Source organism: Schistocerca nitens, chromosome 12 (genome assembly GCF_023898315.1).
Source record: "Schistocerca nitens isolate TAMUIC-IGC-003100 chromosome 12, iqSchNite1.1, whole genome shotgun sequence".
Taxonomy (NCBI): Eukaryota; Metazoa; Arthropoda; class Insecta; order Orthoptera; family Acrididae; genus Schistocerca; species Schistocerca nitens.
The window spans coordinates 131,600,367-131,619,540 of NC_064625.1; positions in this window are offsets into that span (position 1 = coordinate 131,600,367).

The following is a 19,174-nucleotide window of genomic DNA, read 5'->3' on the forward strand; positions in this document are numbered from 1 at the left end:
CTTATTTCATTTTCCAGGAGTATATATATATATATATATATATATATATATATATATATATATATATAATGACTTTTGAACACAATTAAGGTAAATACATTGCTTGTTCTTTATCATAATCTTTCATTTGCTAACTACGCCTATCAGTATTTAGTGCCTTCAGTACTTAGAATCTTTTATTTAGCTGGCAGTAGTAGTTTGAGTAACGAAGATTTTTGCGAGGTAAGTGATTCATGAAAGGTATAGGTTATTGTTAGTCAGGGCCATTCTTTTGTAGGTATTATTAAAAGTCAGATTGCGTTGCACTAAGAATATTGTGTGTCAGTTTAGTGTTGATCAGAATAAGTAAAGAGAGTAATGTCGGAGTACGTTCAGTTTTGCTCAGCTGTTTGAAGAGAAAATAATGTAAGAGATTTATCAGCACAGTAATTCATTAATTTTTCTGAGGGGACGTTGCATATGTCGACCCTTAGCCGAGGATACCTCACTGGAATCTTCTGATTTTTTCTTGTAGCTTTTGTTTATTGCTAGCCCGTAATTGTAGAGAGAATCTCCTTTGTAGTTGCAGTCTTTCATTGTTGTACAGTAAAACAGTTGTGACATGCATGTAGATTTGCACCAAGTATTTCGCAGCTGCGCTTGCGATTAACTAGATGTTATTTTCAGTGCTATGTTAATGTGTTTTCTTATTTTTGCTCTTCAAATTGTTCTTTTCTGTGTTATCGTGTGAAATATTGTGACAATTATGCCGTGTGAAAAACGTAATACTAGGCTCCAAAGTAAACTGAGAAATGACAGTGAAGACGAAAGCAGTGTGTTAGCGCCACCGTGTAATGAATTAACTAATGTTCAACATAGTAATTTGGTAAATGTGCATAGGGAAATGGCGCGGGTGGCGAATAATGGTGTAGGCAGTGAAACAATTAGTGAACAGGGAAGCATTATCGATCGATCGGTCGGCAACAGCTCGTCTCAGGAATCCGAAATGACAGGACACAATCTTGCAAATACTGTAGATTCAGGTTTTGGGTCCTCACCGTTTTCTCAAATGAGTCAAGACACATTTTCTGCTTGTCAAAATGTGAATGTTACCGGCGAAAATCCACTGCCAAAAAGCATAGATAAACGGATTCCAGACACTAATACATTATTATTGCAATTAATGCAACAAATGAAACAAAATCAGAGACAAACACAGCATAAGTTAGATACAATGGAACAACACCAGAGACAAACACAGCAACAGCTTCAAAAGTTAGACTCGATGGAACAAACGCTTGAACAAACACGTGAAGGTTGAACTGCTGAGTTACTTAAAATCGAATCGAGTTGCACAGTTGGAGGTGAGCCGCCAGCAGTAGTGGATGTGGGGGGAGAGATGGCGGAATTTTGAGAGCGGATGATCTGGACGTGTGTCCGTCAGAGACAGTAAATTTGGAAGACTGGATGTCATGAACTGATATATATATATATATATATATATATATATATATATATATATTACGACTTTTGAACACTATTAAAGTAAATACATTGTTTGTTCTTTATCAAAATCTTTCATTTGCTAACAACGCCTATCAGTAGGTAGTGACTTCAGTAGTTAGAATCTTTTATTTAGCTGGCTGTTTTGGCGCTCGCTGTATTGCAGTAATTTGAGTAACGAAGATTTTTGTAAGGTAAGTGATTCATGAAAGGTATACGTTATTGTTAGTCAGGGCCATTCTTTTTTAGGGATTATTAAAAGTCAGATTGCGTTGCGCTAAAAATATTGTGTGTCAGTTTAGTGTTGATCAGAATAAGTAGAGAGAGTAACGTCTAAGTACGTTCAGTTTTGCTCAGCTGTTTGAAAAGCAAATAATGTAAGAGGTTTATCAGCAAATAATGTAAGAGGTTTATCAGCACAGCAATTCATTAATTTTTCTAAGGGGACGTTGCAAAACTGGTGACAGTTATACTGGCTGTACTATAGTACTTAAACTCACGTTTATTTTTAAAGTATACTTGTAAATGATGCCATTGACAGTGGAAAACATGAAATTAACTGTACAATTATACTTGTAACATCCGTGGCATCGTGTATCCCAAGTTAATTTACGAAGAAATTTACATTTTAGTTGCCTTTTTTATTGGTGTGTATATCTCATGCCTGTACATATCTGCTTGTCTTTAAAAAAATACGAGTATATGTGTAAAAATTAAAATATCTTTCAAAATACATTATAAAGAATACACATTTTTAAAGTCTCTTGATAAATACGTATTCAAAAGTACAGTTTTAACAATATTTCCGTTGCTGTTACACGGCAGGTATTGCACTGAAAAGCTAAAACAACTTGTACCCCTCATATTGTGCACGGCCTCCTCGAGCACCCAGAACTGCCGCAACACGACGTGGCATGGATTCGACTAATGTCTGGAGTAGTGCTGGAGGGAATCGACACCGTGAATCCTGCAGGGCTGTCCATATATCCATAAGGGTTCGATGGAGTGGAGATCTCTTCTGAACAGCATGTTGCAAGGAATCCCAGATATGCTCAATAATGTTCATATCTGGGGTGTTTGGAAGAGTATTTAGAAGAGTCTTAGTGGAGCCACTCTGTAGTAATTCTGGACATGTGGGGTGTTGTATAGTCCTGCTAAAATTGCCCAAATCCGTTGGAATGCACAATGGACATGAATGGATGCAAGGGGATCAGACAGGATGCATACACACATATCAGCTGTCAGAGTCGCATCTAGACGTATCAGGGGTCCCACATCACTCCAACTGCACACACCCCACACTATTAAAGTACCTCCCAAGAACTTGAACAGTCCCCTGAGGAGATGCAGGATCGATTGATTCATGAGGTTGTCTCCATACCTGTACACGCTCATCCGCGCGATACAATTGTAAACGAGACTCGTGCGACCAGGCAACAAGTTTCCTTTCATCAACAGACCAGTGTCGGTGTTGATGGGCCAGGCGACGAGTACATATTTGTGTCGCTCAGTCATCAAAAGTACGTGAGTGGGCCTTTGTCTCTGAAAGCAGACATCGATGATGTTTCGTTGAATGGTTCGCACATGGACACTTGTTGATGGCCCAGCACTGAAATCTGCAACAATTTTGCGGTAGTGTTGCACTTCTGTCACGCTGAAACATTCTCTTCATTCGATGTTGGTCCCATTCTTGCAGGACCTTTTTTCGGCCGTAACGGAGATTTGAAGTTATAACGGACTACGAAAATGTTAAAGCTATCGTGGCCACTTGTTGACAAACTGCTTTCTGGCGCCGGCCGGTGCGGCCGAGCGGTTCTAGGCGCTTCAGTTTGGAACCGCGCGACCACTACCGTCGCAGATTCGAATCCTGCCTCGGGCATGGATGTGTGTGATGTCCTTAGGTTCGTTAGGCTTAAGTAGTTCTAAGTTCTAGGGGACTGATTGTGGTGTCACCACCAGACACCACACTTGGCAGGTGGTAGCCTTTAAATCGGCCGCGGTCCGGTAGTATACGTCGGACCCGCGTGTCGCCACTGTCAGTAATTGCAGACCGAGCGCCGCCACACGGCAGGTCTAGAGAGACTTACTAGCACTCGCCCCAGTTGTACAGCCGACTTGCTAGCGATGGTTCACTGACAAATTACACTCTCATTTGCCGAGACGATAGTTAGCATAGCTTTCAGCTACGTCATTTGCTACGACCTAGCAAGGCGCCATTATCAATTGCCATTTATCTTCTGATGCATGTACCGTCAGACCGATGTTCACCAATTATGGATTAAAGTTAAGTATTCCAGAAGCTACGTACTATTTTTGCTACTATAAGACCTTGTCCTGTTCCAGACCTCACGCCAGCCTGCGTGAGCTTAACGCGTGCCCTTCAGCCTCCCGTCCTTGTGGATTGGCTGTCTTGCCAGTCCACAAAACTGATGACCTCAGATGTTAAGCCCCATTGTGCTCAGAGCAATTTGAACCATTTTTTGCTTACTGTCTTCCGTCTCAGGACCAGACGAACGTCGTCCGAAGAACCTGACACAGAGGCCAAAAAGCAGTTTGTTATACCGGATTCCTGATATTCGCGGTATACTCGTGAAATGCTCGTACGGGAAAATCCCCACTTCGTCGCTACCTCGGAGATGCTGTGTCCCATCGCTCGTGCGCCGACTGTAACACCACGTTCAAACTCATTTAACTCTAGGTAACCTGCGATTGTAGCAGCAGTAACCGATCTAACAACTGCGCCAGACAGTTGTTGTCTTAGGTAGGCGTTGCCGACAGCAGCGCCGTATTCTGCCTGCTTATGTACGACGACAGTTGAATAAGTAATGCAACACATTTTTTTTCTTGGCCAATTTTGGTCGAAAAAACCGGCAATTTCTTGTGGAATATTTTCAAACATTCCCGCTTCGTCTCGTGTAGTTACATTGACTTTCGACAGGTGGCAGCGCTGTACGGAGCTGTTAAAATGGCGTCTGTAACGGATGTGCGTTGCAAACAACGGGCAGTGATCGAGTTTCTTTTGGCGGAAAACCAGGGCATCTCAGATATTCATAGGCGCTTGCAGAATGTCTACGGAGATCTGGCAGTGGACAAAAGCACGGTGAGTCGTTGGGCAAAGCGTGTGTCATCATCGCCGCAAGGTCAAGCAAGACTGTCTGATCTCCCGCGTGCGGGCCGGCCGTGCACAGCTGTGACTCCTGCAATGGCGGAGCGTGCGAACACACTCGTTCGAGATGATCGACAGATCACCATCCAACAACTCAGTGCTCAACTTGACATCTCTGTTGGTAGTGCTGTCACAATTGTTCACCAGTTGGGATATTCAAAGGTTTGTTCCCGCTGGGTCCCTCGTTGTCTAACCGAACACCATAAAGAGCAAAGGAGAACCATCTGTGCGGAATTGCTTGCTCGTCATGTGGCTGAGGGTGACAATTTCTTGTCAAAGATTGTTACAGGCGATGAAACATGGGTTCATCACTTCGAACCTGAAACAAAACGGCAATCAATGGAGTGGCGCCACACCTACTCCCCTACCGAGATAAAGTTTAAAACCATACCCTCAGCCGGTAAAGTCACGGTTACAGTCTTCTGGGACGCTGAAGGGGTTATTCTGTTCGATGTCCTTCCCCATGGTCAAACGATCAACTCTGAAGTGTATTGTGCTACTCTTCAGAAATTGAAGAAACGACTTCAGCGTGTTAGTAGGCACAAAAATCGGAACGAACTTCTCCTTCTTCATGACAACGCAAGACCTCACACAAGTCTTCGCACCCGAGAGCAGCTCACAAAACTTCAGTGGACTGTTCTTCCTCATGCACCCTACAGCCCCGATCTCGCACCGTCGGATTTCCATATGTTTGGCCCAATGAAGGACGCAATCCGTGGGACGCACTACGCGGATGATGAAGAAGTTATTGATGCAGTACGACGTTGGCTCCGACATCGACCAGTGGAATGGTACCGTGCAGGCATACAGGCCCTCATTTCAAGGTGGCGTAAGGCCGTAGCATTGAATGGAGATTACGTTGAAAAATAGTGTTGTGTAGCTAAAAGATTGGGAAATAACCTGGTGTATTTCAATGCTGAATAAAACAACCCCTGTTTCAGAAAAAAATGTGTTGCATTACTTATTGAACTGCCCTCGTATTTGAATTCGCACGCCTACACCAGTTTCTTTCGCGCTTTAGCGTATATTTAGGTTCCTTATCTTGAGCACTTCATCAAATAACTGGAAGGGCAGAGGTAGATTAAATTCGCTTTGTTCGTTTAATAAATTTTGCAGGTTTTTCTTCCTATCTGTGAAAATTTTCAGGTCTTCCACGACACTTAACAGATGGCCTTTATCTGCAGAGTGGATAATTTTCGTACTCTTTTGAGTCTCACCTTATGTATGTTTGGAATGGAAAAGAAGTCCCATGCTTCTTGACGGGGCGTAGGGGAACGATGCGGGAGACCCGCACCGCCCTACTAGGCGAGGTCCTAATGGAGGTGGTTTGCCGTTGCCTTCCTCCGACCGTCATGGCGATGAATGGTGATGATGGAGATGAGCAAACAACACCCAGTCACCACGGGGCAGGTGAAAATCGCTGACCCTGCCGGGAATCGAATCCGGATACCGTGCTCGAAAGCGAGAACGCTACCGCGAGACCAGGAGTGACGTAATTACGTATCTTTGGTTGTTCTCAAATGTTGACCCAGTGTTGTACGATTTGAATTTAAGTTGCTATTTTCTTTGTAATATATTTTAAACGCTCTTCCAGTTTGACCATTTTACGTGCTCTGACAATTTTGCAATTCATTTTATATACGAGGGCAGTTCAATAAGTAATGCAACACATTTTTTTTCTGAAACAGGGGTTGTTTTATTCAGCATTGAAATACACCAGGTTATTCCCCAATCTTTTAGCTACACAACACTATTTTTCAACGTAATCTCCATTCAATGCTACGACCTTACGCCACCTTGAAATGAGGGCCTGTATGCCTGCACGGTACCATTCCACTGGTCGATGTCGGAGCCAACGTCGTACTGCATCAATAACTTCTTCATCATCCGCGTAGTGCCTCCCACGGATTGCGTCCTTCATTGGGCCAAACATATGGAAATACGACGGTGCGAGATCGGGGCTGTAGGGTGCATGAGGAAGAACAGTCCACTGAAGTTTTGTGAGTTCCTCTCAGGTGCGAAGACTTGTGTGAGGGCTTGCGTTGTCATGAAGAAGGAGAAGTTCGTTCAGATTTTTGTGCCTACGAACACGCTGAAGTCGTTTCTTCAATTTCTGAAGAGTAGCACAATACACTTCAGAGTTGATCGTTTGACCATGGGGAAGGACATCGAACAGAATAACCCCTTCAGCGTCCCAGAAGACTGTAACCATGACTTTACCGGCTGAGGGTATGGCTTTAAACTTTTTCTTGGTAGGGGAGTGGGTGTGGCGCCACTCCATTGATTGCCGTTTTGTTTCAGGTTCGAAGTGATGAACCCATGTTTCATCGCCTGTAACAATCTTTGACAAGAAATTGTCACCCTCAGCCACATGACGAGCAAGCAATTCCGCACACATGGTTCTCCTTTGCTCTTGATGGTGTTCGGTTAGACAACGAGGGACCCAGCGGGAACAAACCTTTGAATATCCCAACTGGTGAACAATTGTGACAGCACTACCAACAGAGATGTCAAGTTGAGCACTGAGTTGTTTGATGGTGATCCGTCGAACGAGTGTGTTCGCACGCTCCGCCATTGCAGGAGTCACAGCTGTGCACGGCCGGCCCGCACGCGGGAGATCAGACAGTCTTGCTCGACCTTGCAGCGATGATGACACACGCTTTGCCCAACGACTCACCGTGCTTTTGTCCACTGCCAGATCACCGTAGACATTCTGCAAGCGCCTATGAATATCTGAGATGCCCTGGTTTTCCGCCAAAAGAAACTCGATCACTGCCCGTTGTTTGCAACGCACATCCATTACAGACGCCATTTTAACAGCTCCGTACAGCGCTGCCACCTGTCGGAAGTCAATGAAACTATACGAGACGAAGCGGGAATGTCTGAAAATATTCCACAAGAAATTTCCGGTTTTTTCAACCAAAATTGGCCGAGAAAAAAAATGTGTTGCATTACTTATTGAACTGCCCTCGTACATTGCTGACCATTCTCTTTGTTGGTTAGTGCGTATCTGTCCGTGAAACATCTCGCAATATGGTCTGTTACAGAACCTTTGTATGTGAGTGTAGTATACCTATTCTTGTCTACTAACTTGCCTGTACTATTGTTTTTTCTTCACTTAATATTTTTCTGTGTAGTAAACCTTCACTACATCATGTTCTTGGTAATTGTTCCTCCACGCTGTCTTTCTCATTGCCGATACTTCTGTAGTTCTGTCATCGAGTGTGAGTGATAACTGTAACATTCTGTGGAACGCTTAACAGAGATGACTGTTTTTTGTGCTGAACTGGATGATTTGAATTATTCCACGAGTTATACGTGAATATGTCCGTTTTTGTAACCTTTAAACATGTGTCTCCCATCCGAAAAATCTAGAAAATTCATGCTAGTGTCAGTTTAATGTTCAGCTGTAAACTTAGTTTTGAGTGCATTTGGATAAGTTTGTCTGTGAGGCGTGGTTGTTTAAATTCCAGGCCGACCCTCGAACATCTGTGCGCCCTTGGGTGTACTGCCTTTTTTAATTTGTTCTTGTTGTTTGTACTTGTATGGCTTCTAGCCGTCTTTAAATTAAGGTTGTTTTTCCCTTAAGGCGTAAGATTGTTTAGGCCTTTAGCCTAATCTAAAGAATGGTTTCACGTAAGACCTTTAACATTTTAAAGGTTTTAATGTTGTTGAATGTTAAGTGTTGTGCCTTCAGCCGATTTTGAGTTTTAGCTGTTTTGTTCCTAAGGCCTTAATCCTAAATTAAGGAACTGTTTCAAGTAAGGCCTTTGGTATTTTTCTTTAAAAAATTAATGTTATGGAGTTCTAAGTGTTAGGCCTTGAGCCGAATTGAATTTAACTTGTTTGCCCTTGAAGTGTCTGATTCGTTGGGTTTTCAGCCTAACTAAAGAGCCGGCCGGTGTGACCGAGCGGATCTAGGCGCTACAGTCTGGAACCGACCGACCGCTACGGTCGCAGGTTCGAATCCTGCCTCGGGCATGGATGTGTGTGATGTCCTTAAGTTAGTTAGGTTTAAGTAGTTCGACGGCGTTTAAAGCAGCATTGACTATCAGCTCTGAGACCACGGCTGCGGTTACCCTTGACGCTGCATCACAGACAGGAGCGCCTGCGACGGAGTACTCAACGACGAAGTTGGCCTCTGTGGCCGTGCGGTTCTAGGCTCTTCAGTCTGGAACCGCGCGACCGTTATGGTCGCAGGTTCGAATCCTGTTTCGGGCATGAATGTAGTTAGGTTTAAGTAGTTCTAAGTTCTAGGGGACTGATGATCTTAGAAGTTAAGTCCCATAGTGCTCAGAGCCTAAATAAAGAACTGTTTAAAGATAAGGATATGCCTTTTAAATTTCTGTTTTTGTTGAGTTTTTCCAAATTAAGAACTGTTTTACGTAATGCCTTGATTTAAAAAAAATATTGTTGTTTAGCCGTAAGTGTTGGGCTTCCAGCCGATTTTGAATACAAATTGTTTGCTCTGAAAATCTCAGATTCTTTGTGCCTTCAGCCTAAGTAAAGAACTGAAGACAGAGCTTACCTTTTAAATTTCTACTTATGCTTGCATTTTAAGTTACTGGCCTTCAGCTGTTTTTAAATTAAAGTGGTATTCACCCGGTAATTAAGTCCCAAAGATTAAAGCGGTGTGTTTAAAAAAAAATTTTTTTTTAGTTCTTGTAATGTTTGATCAAATAATAAAGTTGTATGTTCGAGTGTAAACCGACACCCCTTATTTTGGGCCCTTTCCACAATTTAAACTACCTGACCTGTCCTGTGGGGTAAGCAGGGCGCCTCAGTCTGATACTTCATTTAGTCCTTGATTGGTTCCTTTAAATAGAACTATAATGTCGTGAACATACCGGCGATAATACAATATTTTCTGTTTTATATCGGGCAGTTTATCAATTTGCTAAGTTAGATAAGTGTGATTCATCTGTAAAGGAGACCGCATATAGGACGCGAGTGCGACCTATTCTTGAGTAATACACGAGTCTTTGGGATTCGCACCAGGTCGAATTAAAGGAAGACACCGAAGCAATTCAGAGGCGGGCTGCTAGATTTGTTACCGGTAGGTTCGAACAACACGTAAGTGTTACGGAAATGTTTCGGGAACTCAAATGGGAATCCCTGGAAGGAAGGCGATGTTTTCTTCGAAGAACAGTATTGAGAAAATTTAAAGAACCGGCATTTGAAGCTGACTGCCGAACGGTTCTTCAGCGCCAACACGCATTGCGCTTAAGGACGGCGAAGATAAAATATGACAAATTAGGCCTCATACGGAGGCATATAGACAGTCGTTTTTTCCTCGCTCTGTTTTCGAGTGGAACAGGAAAGGAAACGATCAGCAGTGGAACAGGGTACCCTCCGCCAGGCACCGTACGGTGGCTTGCGGATTGTGTATGTAGATGTAGATGTAATGCGGATCTGACCATTATATGACACAAGAGGCCGTTTTGCCGATATAGAGTGAAACGTGTATGTACTCGGTAGCAGCGATGGTGAGGCATGATAAAATCTTTGACCAGAGTTCCTAGTCTGCGCTTGACCGCGCGAGAGAGCAGTTCTGTTGCAGTCGAGTTACGAGACAGTTCAGTTGCGAGCTAGTAGTCTGTGGTAGTAGCGCGCGAGAGATAGTCGTAGCTGTTGTGTGAGGAGTCGGCGGGCGTCGACATGGCACACTGGTCAAGAATCAGGACGAGGCGCTTGGCAAGTCCAAATGACTCACCATCGCTGCCAAATTTTTGCCCCCCCCAGTGGGGGGTTATGAAACGTGTATGTACTCGATAGCAGCGATGGTGAGGCATGATAAAATCTTTGACCAGAGTTCCTAGTCTGCGCTTGACCGCGCGAGAGTGCAGTTCTGTTGCAGTCGAGTTACGAGACAGTTGAGTTGCGAGGCAGTAGCGCGAGAGTTCAGTCCAGTTGCGAGCTAGCGGTTGGAGAGTAGTAGCGCGTCAGAGATGACGTAGTTATGGTCTAGTTGCGAGAGAGTTTAGTTGTGTGTGAGCAGTCGGTGGGCGTCGACATCGCACTCTGGTCTACATTCAGGACGAGGTATATTATTTTTAAATAAGGTAATGAAGCAGCATTGCGCTCAGCTGATAATGTAAATTAACTGTAACTAATTTGTGCAAGAATCGCCCCAATAATAATTTTGTTTTCAAAGCAATTTTTTAACAAAGAATCGTTTAATGAAAGAAATATTTCCTTTGCTATTCCTTAAAGAAAAGTTTCCCTTAAGTTCAAAATTTTTTTCAATGAATTTCCTCCAAGCTATGGCGAAAAATAAGAGCAGATGCAGTTTTACTAAGGTAAGAATTTCAGTTTAATTAGTGAACAGGGCCAAAGATCGACATTTCGGTCTATTTGCATTTTGACTGTGACTGAGATTTCATTATCATTAATTTGACTTACATTTTTTGTGGGGAGCTTACATTTGGGTCAGATTGCTATTTTTCATTTAATTGTCATTATCATTAAATTTATTTGCTGGGAGGCTACATTAGGTTATATTCTCATTAACATTTAATTATTGTGTTCAAAATATCTCTGGGGACGTTACACTTAGCTCTAGGTCCATTTGCATTCAAAATATTAACCTTTAAAAATTTTGTGGGGAGGTTACAAGAGTCGAGCGGGGAGTGTTGTGTTTGCGGACAAAATAAAAAAATACAAAAAAATTGGCTCTAATGGCTCTAAGGACTATGGGACGTAACATATGAGGTCATCAGTCCCCTAACTAACCTAAGGACATCACACACATCCATGTCCGAGGCAGGATTCGAACCTGCGACCGTAGCAGCAGCTCGGTTCCAGCCTGAAGCGCCTGGATCAGGTTCGGCCACAGTGGCTGGCTGCAGACAAATTGCAACAGATTGATGTTGGATTTTCGACGAAACTGTAACTACACAAACTTAAGATCAAAGGTATGCGAAACTTCCTGGCAGATTAAAACTGTGTGCTGGACCGAGACTCGAACTCGGGTCCTTTGCCTTTCGCGCTCTAGACCACTTGCCCGCGAAAGGCAAAGGTCCCGAGTTCGAGTCTCGGTCCGGAACACAGTTTTAATCTGCCAGGAAGTTTCATATCAGCGCACACTCCGCTGCAGGGTGAAAATCTCGTTCTGGAAACATCCCCCAGGCTGTGGCGAAGCCATGTCTCCGCTATATCCTTTCTTTCAGGAGTGCTAGTTCTGCAAGGTTCGCAGGAGAGCTTCTGTAAAGTTTGGAAGGTAGGAGACGAGGTACTGGCAGAACTAAAGCTGTGAGGACGGGGCGTGAGTCGTGCTTGGGTAGCTCAGTTGGTAGAGCACTTGCCCGCAAAAGGCAAAGGTCCCGAGTTCGAGTCTCGGTCGGGCACACAGTTTTAATCTGCCAGGAAGTTTCATATCAGCCCACACTCCGCTGCAGAGTGAAAATCTCATTATCAAAGATGTGTATTCGGTGGTTATTAGGGAGGATTACGCTTCAGTAAGTCACATCTAACATCGGTTTTTGCTATAGGCCACCGCATCCCAAACGATTTCGTTACAAAGAGGAATAAAGAACCGAAAACCCAATACCAACAAATGTGTATTTTTGAAGATGAACCTCTCGTTTCGAGACCGATTGGAGAGCTATTTGTGTAAATAAATATCATTATCAATAGTGGTTGGTTGCTGTTTTCCTTGCTCGCAAGAATCAGTTTGTATTTCGTACACAGGGACGATCTTAGTTTTCCACAAAATACTTTCGTGCGGGCTATGCTGAAGTGTTACATTCGCAGCAGTGGGTCTATGACTTATTTGTCTGCCTGCTGCCGTATCTGCATAATAACGACTCCAAACATGGCAGCGTTACTCTAGAACTGATCGCATTTAGGACATGTATGTGATTTTCTTTACAGGTATTCCGTGTTTCCCCTGAAACTTCCAAGCAATGCCAAGTCTTGCACTCAATATACTTACTACCGCACTAGAAATTTTACCTGTTCGTCCAACTGTATATCGCGTTATTGTCTCTCATTCCTTGTGTTTATCCTCGTACGTGATCTGTTATTTTCTTTTATTTTTATAATCCATCCGCGAACGACGATTTATGAGTAGCAATAGGGCGAATAGTGGAAGTAACAGAGGGTAGTGGGGGTGCAAATACATCTACATAGGCACACAATTTGCTGCCAGCAGCCTTTCAGAATTGTCAGATATGAAGAAGAGAAATTCCAAAAATATTTCTGTTAAAATGAGCGCGCCATAGGAAGAATAATCACAAAAGTATTAAATGACCATGGAAGCTGATCATGGCAGAATAAAAAAGGCCATAAAATGTATGTAGGTGAAATAATACAAAAAAATGCTTTAGGCAAAGAAGACAACCTAACAATGACAAGGTGGCTTTTCAACTAACAAAAAAACCTGTACAACAAGAAATCTATTCCCATAAATGCAAAACTTCGGCACTACAATACTGTCATTAAACAAGAATGCCTTCAAGCATCAGAATGCCTTTTTTTAAATACACCCAAACAATAACGTGAAACAGAAAAGAAGAAAAGGAAATTAATTAGGAAAATCTTATGACCAAAATGTAGGAATGGGAAATGGAGATTAAGAAGCGTTAAAGATGTTTATGTAAAAAATGGAGCAGGCACCAGATACGATGAGGAAGAGCAGAGTTGAATTCGATGGAAACCTAAAAAGGGTAGATGAAGGCAGGAGAACAAAAATAATTTTTCAGTTCTTAGACAGAAATGCCAAAATACCAGTGATGTCGTTAAAAGAAGTTAAAGCAGAGCTGAGGGAAATGGAAATAGTGGATGAAGAAATAGGAGAAAGGTTGAGAGCAAAGTTAAAGATTTATAGGGCCTCTAGGAGAAGACAAAGAAAAATACAGGTGCAATACAGACAGAACAAAGAAGAGAAGAATGAAAACTTACTGGAAAGAAAGAAGCTAGAAAAGAAAGAGCACAAAAGGTATGTCATGTGGTGCTTAGTATGCAAAACTAAGAAAAAATAACCATTATTAATCACAAAAACTATAACTTGTTATTATATAATAAGTCTTCGATCACTAGGGCAAAATCTGCTGTGACTAAACCAATAATCAGTAGTTACAAATAAATCAACAACGCAATAAAATCACACTTGAGTTGTAAATTAGAAAACAATCACAGAATAACTGAGCTCTAGATCGAACTTCTCAAAATATTTAAAAGAAAGGAAAAACAAAAAAACCTAATTTTCTTTATTGCTTTGTAAGGTTGAATATTTGTGGTTTATTTATTCTAGGATTGACGACTACATGTTTAATGTCGCAATATTAGCACAAAAATACATGCTTTTACACAGTTTTCAATGGGATTGCAAAAAAAAAAAAAAACTGTTGTCAGGATAACACATCTCATCAGCATCAAAAAGTGAGATAATCATAAACACTACTGTTGTGTCTATTTCATACAGCATAGACACAATGAGGTAGCTAGGTGCACGCTAAACTAACGCAGACGGGCTTGAAGTTCTGGAACATGAGACTTATTAATGAATAAGAGGAAAAGTACGTAGATGCGTTTAATACTTATCTTTATTCTCTTGTTGGAATACATCTCTCTTGAATATTAGTACGCTATTAGCACTGATACAAATGGCGCCTTGCTAGGTCGTAGCTATGGACTAAGCTGAAGGCTATTCTATCTGTCTCTCGGCAAATGAGAGGAAAGCTTCGTACGTCTGGTCGCAAGCTATGTCGTCCGTACAACTGGGCGAGGTCTAGTCCGTGTCTTGTGACCTGCCATGTGGTGGCGCTAGGTTTGCGATTACACAGTGGCGACACGCGGGTCCGACATGTACTACAGGACCGCGGCCGATTTAAGTTACCACCTAGCAAGTGTGGTGTCTAGCGGTGACACCACATTCCTCCCCCGCAAATCGGCGAACGGTCGTGAGATAAGGCTTCCGCCCGCCGTGGGGAGGACCCCATGTTGACGTATGCGATGAGGTGGGGAGCCTAACAACAGGCGAGGCCGTGCCACCCGCACCCGGCCATTCGGTCCGAGGGGAGCTAGGAAACGCCTGCAAACCTAGTCCAGGGTGCACGTCAGCATGAGGTGTATGCGCACGTAATGAGACAGGAGGGGCCGAAGGGTCGACCTCCATGTGGTCGGAGCACCCGACGGGCGAAGACGACATCTGGTCCGGAGCGGGCAAGAGGTCCATGGCGGAGGACGGCTGGTCACGGGAAGCGAGCGGCGGCGCGCGACCCAGGGAGGCGCGTGGCGGCTGCAGCGAAGCGTCCACTGCGGGCGGCGCCGGCGGCAGCTGCGGCGGCGGCGCGACGCCATGAGGCAAAATGGAAGGCAGCGTCGGTAACACCTGGGGATGAGGCGAGCCAGTAGATGGGTCCCCAAGGCGCTGACCTGACGGCTCCGTCGCTGAAAGCAGACGGGGAGCGGCAGAACCCAGGCGACGACAGAGGCGCAGCTGATTGAGATGCCGACGCACCTCACCAGAGGCCCCCAAAAGCAAATACATCGCGCGGCCGAGGCAGCGAAGAAGGCGCCCTGCGAGCCAACGCTGTGAACCGCGATAGTTACGATAATAGACAACGTCGCCAGGAGCAAAAACCGGAGTCTGCCGCTGCACAGGAACCTGATGCGGCGGATGCAGCAAAGACATCAGGGTGCGATGAGGACGACCATGGAGCAATTCAGCCGGCGAGCGACCATCGCGGGGCTGAGAGCGATACGAAGACAAAAAGAGCAACAATGCGTCCTCCCGAGAATGCGACTCTTTCAATTTCAACATCTGTGACTTGAAAGTCCGGACCAATCGTTCAGCGGCACCGTTTGACTGAGGCGAAAACGGCGCGGAAGTCAGATGTTGAATACCATTGGCTTTGCAGAATGACTGAAATTCTGCGGACATGAATTGTGGGCCATTGTCGGAAACAATAGTCTGCGGAAGACCTTCAATGCAAAAGATAGCAGACAAGGCTTGGATTGTGGCAGAAGACGTCGTGGAAGACATCCGGACAACAAAAGGAAAACTACTGAAAGCATCGACCACAACCAACCATCGAGCATTCCAGAATGGACCAGCAAAATCTATGTGCAAGCGTGGCCAAGGGGAAGTGGCTTTCGGCCATGCAAAGAATTTCCGCGGCGGTGCGGATTGTTGTTCGGCACACGCCACGCAAGAGGAGCACAGATTCGTAATCGCAGCATCGATTCCGAACCAAGTACAGTGCTGACGAGCAAGCTGTTTCGTTCGCACTATACCCCAATGTCCTCGGTGAAGAAGCTTTAAGACAGAGGACTGTAACGATCGTGGGACCACGACTCTGGACTGATCATTATCAGAACGCAACAACAAAACACCACGTCGTACAAAAAGTCTCTCCTTGTGAGCAAAAAAACGGCGAACCAAAGGATCCACGATCCGTGACTTTGACAAGGGCCATTGCGTAGCAACAAAACGCAAAACAGTAGCAAGGACAGGGTCAGCAGCTGTGGCTGTAGCTACACGACGAAAATCAATCGGAAACGATGCGACCACGTCATCGGCTTCCGAATCAATGAACATGCAAGCAAGTTCGGAAGAATCGAATGCTTTATCCTCAGCAACAGGCAAACGGGACAACGCATCAGCGTTGCCGTGCTTAGCAGTGGACCGATACAAGATATCGTGGCGGTACTGCGAGAGAAAAAGCGACCAGCGAATGAATTTCTGCGCTGTACGTGGAGGTACAGGCTTGGTCGGATTAAAAAGCGATGTCAAAGGTTTGTGGTCGGTGATGATGGTAAAGTGACGACCATACAAGAAATCGTGAAACTTGGTAACACCAAACACGAGAGCTAAAGCTTCTTTCTCCATTTGTGAATAATTTCTTTGCGCAGATGAGAGCAATTTGGACGCAAAGGCAATAGGGCGATCATGCGAGCCATCCTTGTGCGCAAGCACAGCACCGATCCCGAAATCCGATGCATCTACCATCAACAAAAGGGGTTTTCGGGGATCGAATGGCGTAAGGCAAGTATTTGAAAGTAACGCCGATTTCAACTGGCGAAAGGCGCGTTCGCATTCCGTCGTCCAGACGAACGGAACACCTTTACGGCGTAAGCGATGTAGCGGAGCTGAAATGGAAGAAGCATTGCGCACAAACTTAGCATAATAATTAATTTTACCCAGCACACTCTGTAGCTGTTTTAAGTTCTGCGGAGCAGGTAAGTCCTGTATGGCACGGAGGTGCTCTGGACTCGGATGTATACCTTGGGCATTTATGACATGCCCCAGGTAGGGTAAGTCCCGAGCAAAAAACACACATTTGTCCTTCCTCAAGCGAAGACCATTCTGACGCAAGACCTGAAATAATGTTGGGTCTATTTCATACAGCATAGACACAATGAGGTAGCTAGGTGCACGCTAAACTAACGCAGACGGGCTTGAAGTTCTGGAACATGAGACTTATTAATGAATAAGAGGAGAAGTACGTAGATGCGTTTAATACTTATCTTTATTCTCTTGTTGGAATACATCTCTCTTGAATATTAGTATGCTATTAGCACTGATACAAATGGCGCCTTGCTAGGTCGTAGCTATGGACTAAGCTGAAGGCTATTCTATCTGTCTCTCGGCAAATGAGAGGAAAGCTTCGTACGTCTGGTCGCAAGCTATGTCGTCCGTACAACTGGGCGAGGTCTAGTCCGTGTCTTGTGACCTGCCATGTGGTGGCGCTAGGTTTGCGATTACACAGTGGCGACACGCGGGTCCGACATGTACTACAGGACCGCGGCCGATTTAAGTTACCACCTAGCAAGTGTGGTGTCTAGCGGTGACACCACAACTACAATATTAAATATTAACTCTCAGAAGGCTAAATTATCCTAAACACAACAATATTAAAGTTTAACTAGAAGTTTCTTTACAAAATTGTTCCCACACATACGTTATTATGTTGGTCAGTACTACGAAAATTGTCCAATTCCAGTTCAAAGTTCGATACTATTTTTAGGATGACAATCAAGTCTACGGTGGGTGGTCAGTTATGTGACAAATTGAGCAAATATTACCCAAGTTCGCTCGAGTTTACAGTGGTGAACCAACAAGTTTATGCCTCTGCACGTGGTATTTACCTTAAGCTGCGACGCGATGAGCTGTCGTTTGCTAGGCCGCTCTCTTCCGCTGAAATTCCTATAAAACTAATTACACATTTGCCGAGTTTTCGAGTAGAAACTTTCCCTATGCTTCTCGTTATGCGAGAGAACATGTAATCATCCACAGTCTTAGAATGTGGCGATGTACACGCGCATTGTTGGAGCAGCATGCATATTATAATGCCCTCTCAGTTATTGCGAGAATAATTAACTAATTAGCTGGTTCGTTTCTCCACAGTTGGAGCTAAACAACGCTACAGCTAATTCCTAGCTGGATATCAGCCGCTGTGAATGCAGTGTTTACACAAATTACTCCCCTGGGTCGTACAGAGCGTTATGCGCTCCATTCTGCACTTCACGCCAGTTCAGAGAAGTGTCCACAAAAATTTCCCTCTTGTCTTACTCATAGCCAAACTGTCTCACCACCTGGGTTCTTTCGTTCTTCACTCCACGGCTTTTTTCGACCAACAGGAGTGTTCCTCTTATTTTGTGGAAACTCTCTCTACCAATCGCAGGGTCCCTACCGTTAAACTGTGTCAAAACTTTGGCTCTTTTCCGCTTCCTGGCGCGTTTCTGCCAATCGGACGTTTTGTGCTCGTTCCAGATGCCTAAATGCGTAAATTGACTCTCTCATGTGTTTGTACCACTCACTGGACATGTGACCGAAAATGCGTCACTGGTTTCGTATCCATTTCGAATCCCGAAACACAGTTTTCTAAAAGCTATCTTTCCTATCCACCCTCCTTTCCCCATCTGTCACTTGGTTGGTCGTTCACTTTCCACCTGGGACAACCCTTTAAGTGGTTTCTGTGGTACCATCTGTAGCCCGGCCTTGCCTCTGCCCTCATCCCTCTGAATTCCAAACTAAAACGCTCCTCGCTGCTTGTTTCACCTTCCGCTCAAACATTCATTATAGGAACGGTGTGTTAATTACCATTGATCGAGTCATCCCTTTTTGCAATACATACTGATAGGCAGATTTGCTCATTACCGCCCAATTAAGTTAGGTGTCATATTCACCTTCACATTGCGATGTAAACAGCTCTCATGTAAGGTGCGAATCTGACCTTTATTTTTCTTCCACCATACAACTTTATTCTGACACCAATGGAAATGTTTCCGATGACAGTGCCGCTAAAGCGGAGTTATGAAACACACTTTTCCGAAATTCCTTCACTAAAGATGACGGAGTAAACATACCAGATTGCGATTAACAAACAACTGCCACCATGAGTTACTTAAAAGTAGATACCCTAATTGCAGCGAAGCAACTTAAAGCACGCAATAAAGCCAAGTCTTCCGGTCCAGGTAGCGTACCTGTTTTGTACCTTACAGAGTGTGCCGATGCAATAGCCACGTACCTAGCAGTCATATACAACCCCTAGCTCGTAGGATTCGCACCCAAAGACTTCA